The following is a 4,900-nucleotide window of genomic DNA, read 5'->3' as shown; positions in this document are numbered from 1 at the left end:
GTATCAGAAGCCATACAGAAGCTCTGTGGTGTGACAGGACATTCTGCAAGGTTGTGGGGACCAGTATGGGTAACTATTGAGCTCATGGGCATAAAGGACAGACACAAAGTATACTTGGCTGACATTGAAAACCAATGCATTCTAGGGTTGGACTACTTACTACCGAGGAAGTGTGTGGTTAATTTTGATAAAATCTCGAACACGGAGAGCAAAGGAAATACACATGAATATAATTAAACAAACAAAACAGAATCTTTACTTATACAATATAGCGTAAATATTTAACTAACTGGTTGGCTTCTTATTCAAACTAAATGCTACAACTGGCTCATGAGATAGAAAGCAAGATATAATTACAAGCAGAATTCATGACCCCACTGTACAAAGGACAAGCAAAAAAAATGCCACGCTGTTAGTCAGACTACTGTGGTATCACGCAGTCTTTAGGAAATCTACATCAACAATCATCTCCATTAAACATGTTCAAGGGAGATCAACCCTAGCTCATATACTAAATTGTACAAGTCTGTATCACACATGGAAATGAGTACGTGCAAGTTCATGGTCTTCAGATATCTGGTTTACAAGGGTATCGCTAACTACGTATAAAACACCTGCATTGAAATTGTGAAAAACGTACCTGGATATATGTGAATAAAGATATATTCTATATTGGTATTGGTGGATCAAATAGAATTATATTTCCAACCACTGCTTGATTTGCCTTAACAGGCTTGTATTAATCAAAGCTTCTTGTTTATAACATTGTTAGAGATTTATGAATTGTTATTTCAAAAGTAATACTGTTCTTCTTATTTTCGTTCTAGCATAATTGTTTGTTTGTTTGTTTTGCTGTTAAATACAAAACTATATAATGGACTCTCTGTGTTCTGCCAATCGTAGGTACTGAAATCTGATTTTGAGCGTTACAAGTCCTTAGTCTTACTACTGAATCAGCGGAAGCTTTAGCATAATTAAACATTAGATGCGATGCACTGTTAGGCAACATATTTTTCAGTATTTTCTCTTAAATATCTTTTTGTAATAAAATTAGAGTTGAAACCATCCAAAATAAAAATCAAATATTTAAAACCTAGTATGGAGCTTACAGCTAATGGAACTAAAATCATCTTCGAATCAGAAGCGAAATATATATTTAAAATTTTGCCGTGGAGTAGAAATGGCTACAGTAATGTTAATTTTTGTACTCAGATAGTTTTGTTCGTTAGTAAGCTCCGTGAAAAAAGACCGTGGAAGTAAGAGGTTGCACTTATTTAAAAATAAACAGTTTATTTCATATCAAAATACACATAAGAACTACTTGAAATATCTCCAGTACGTTATAAGATATTTTGCAAACATTTAGAAAAAAAAATGTTGTGTATGCTTGTCAACCACACTATATCTACCATATACTCTTTAACTAAGTGTATTGAAAATACAAACGTTTTTTTATCTTCTGTTTCACGAAATGTACAAACCAAGAAGTTAACACTGTTTAAGTTTATCCTCTGTCTCTCAGCTTTATTAGTTTGTGTGAGATAATTGTTTTTTTTTACTAATTGGAAATTACGGTTAATTTCTTATAGAAGTTACCAAGATGTAGTTATTGTAAGAAAACTTAATAGCCTTAAGTCAAGCTTCTTTGAATTTATTCTGAATGTAAACAGTATAATACTTTTTAAGAATTAAAAAAATATTGTGTAAAACATTTTTCAAACCTTATTTTCAACAAAAATGTACATAATCTTCTCAATTTTCAAATAAATCAGTACACTCAATCCTGAGACCCCCCAAATCCCAATGAGACTTTACTATAAAGCCCCAGTGCGAAAATTGTGAGCATTTTAAATTAAAATATTATTTTGAGCGATCCATTACATTCCGATGTTAATCTTCATATAAACCTAAGAGTCCTCCAAACCCTTGGACCCTTATATGGGGGCTCAAATTAAAAAATTTACAAAATTGCAACTGAGATTATTATTTTGATTGGTTCTAACATGTTTTAATAGACATGTTTATCTAAACCGATCAGATAAATCTGAGAGACTCCATAAACCCATTGACCATCTATTTAACCCACTCCCAAGAATTTCTAAAAACAATATTATTCTATGTTATAGTTGGTTCATAATTATAGTTTTTCAAGACAACTAAAAACCATAACGTAAAGTATTCTTTTCTTTGTAATTTGCTAATAATTATGCAATAATAAAAATAATCACTGAAGAGAACTTTAAAGCAAAACTACAACTATTAAAATAACTTCCACGTCTATGGGGCTAGGTGTAGCTGGAGGTTAGCGTACCTGGATTATGCATCCGAGGGTTCATTGCTCGTTTTCTGTTGCTACAAAAAATGCTCTCCTACTTTGGGTGTGTGAATGTACTATAGAAGTGACAGTAAAATATCATTATTCGATCAAATGTTAAAAATAATGATACAAAGATCTCCCCTTTAGCTGAGCACAACATTTAAACTAAACACTTGATTCAATGGGTGGGGGGGGGACTTATTTAAGCACAACCTGCAAACATCAATGGTAATAATATTAGAGAATTTGTTAAGATAATCAATCATGCGGTCAAAACAACCTGCTGCAGAACACACTGTGTGTTATTAACAGGAGTGATAGTTTATCGTTTTTCCACCTTCCGTAGCTAGGACTGTGGTAATCCAAACTATCATATATTTTTAGTAGGTATGCTCTACCGGACTCTTACTTCACATACCAGATTTCAAGGCAATCCATTAAGAAATACCTGAAATATAACATCTCTAATTTTGATTGAGTTACTTTCTTTTTCTTCGCACCAAAAGTGCGGAAACTTTATTTGATAAAAAAACATACTTAACTTTTATGAATATTTTCAATTTGGTACACTGGTTGATCTTTTCAATCTACAATTAGGAGTTTTATTTGGTGTAACTTATCAGCCACATGTGCAAAGTTATTTAACAAAAACCGCTCAAGTTTGACGAAACTTATTGCGCACGCCTACGCAAAAAATCACGTGAGCTGTCAGTCTAACATTTTTACAGCTTCACCTAAAAATAAAAGTGGACCATTTTTAGTTTTTTGTCATTCGGATTAAAGACGGCTGATTTAGAGCAGCAAAACTATAAGTTGAAAGGACGTGCAGGTACATAAGTATTGGTTAGGCCAACCAAACTAGATTAGCAGTTTCTAGCTCAAGTTTTCAACAGAACCATACGGGTGAACGGTTATTATTCATTGCCAACTTTTCAGCACAAATTTTCTAAATTTTGCAACATTATTCTAATCAAAGAGCGTTTAGCGTCACGTGATATTAGCTTAAGCAGTTAGCATAAATAATGATGCTTGATACGGCTGTATCGATTGCATGAGGGTAATGACAAGAATCTATTAATCTAAATTCCATGACGTTAATATAAAGGAAGCTATTAGTACTCTTTTAGAGAGGAAAAACTACCACCATATATTTAAAGAATCTGGTTGGTTCTGTAAAGCAAAGGTCTGTTCCGAATAATAGGGTTGCGATACTAGAGCTAATGTTGGTTACTATAGTGTCACTTTCTTACTTGCTGTGGTTTGTTGGCGTGTATTGAAAAAAAAAGTCATGATATCCAAGAAAAAACATCTTAGGTATGAAAAAAAGATGCGGCTAAAAAAGGATTGACTGAAAGAAATGAAATCAAAATTGGCGGCAAAACTGGTAGCATTGATAAGAATTTTACAGCAAATATTCATTCATTACTTAGCTAGGCCGCGTATTTTATTTGACCCACCATCATTCCCCAAGTTGAACAAAAAAATGCGGCGTGGACTCGGATTGATGATGTACAGTTGTTTTTTGCATTACTGGCAAACACACCTCCAAGCTTCTTTTGAGATCATCAAAACTATCTGCTGTGTCTTTTATCCACATGGAAGATGTCAAACGACTTCTCTTAGCTTCTCCATTATAACTCAGTAAAATTTCAATGTAGGCCTCATACGCGTAAAGATTGTGAGACGAAGAAATGAACTGGTTATTCAGGTGTACGTCCACTTGAGAAAATAGAGAATGAAGCAACAGGTTGATAGATGCAGAGTTATCTTCATCCTTTTTTATATCTGTTCCACCAGGCTTGACAATCTTTACCTTTACATGAAGATATGATTGTGCCGGATCTAAATATTCATCTCCCAATCCCGATATAAATAATTCGACGGGTATTTTTTTAGAAATGGTATAGTTGATCGAAACAAGTTACTCAAAAAGTCTCCCAGTCCTTGTCCTCTTTGTCATTGAAAACCTAGCATAATAAGTTAAACTGTTTCCCACTTAGTAATCATAATAGGCGTCATAGACGGCTGGTTTGTGATAGTAAGGTACTCTCATGACTGCAAAGATGAAGCATTACAATCACTCTACCTTATTCAAATGAGATAGGTCGAACCAATATCGTCTTTCATATTGATCTCAATAGTCTGAAAACTTTGTTTAGAAATGGGTCTGTGTGTATAGATTATTTTATTATCGTTCTCGACATGTGTCGAAACGAAAACTGTTGTTTAAATTTGGATCCGAGAGAGATGTTAATAATATGTTTGTTTATGATATGTAAATACGTCCTTAATAGATATGTCTTTTTTATGTAGATCAGATTGAAAAATATTTATTATGAAAATTATAAAGCGTTAGAAAATATTGTGTCGAGAACTGATTTGTTGTTATATTAAACCAATGATTGATTTACATGTAATTAAATATAGACGTTCATCATATGTTGAGACAATGAGGTCATCATCATCCGCCTATTCAAACACACCCTTAGTAACATTGTCCGCCTTTATAAAATACATGTAATACAAATAAATATATAAATTAAAAAAAAAACAATCTTGGAGTTATGACCTGTATGTAGCCCT

This window comes from Limulus polyphemus, unplaced genomic scaffold (assembly GCF_000517525.1).
Source record: "Limulus polyphemus unplaced genomic scaffold, Limulus_polyphemus-2.1.2 Scaffold1044, whole genome shotgun sequence".
Lineage (NCBI taxonomy): Eukaryota > Metazoa > Arthropoda > Merostomata > Xiphosura > Limulidae > Limulus > Limulus polyphemus.
This window is presented reverse-complemented; position numbering follows the sequence as displayed.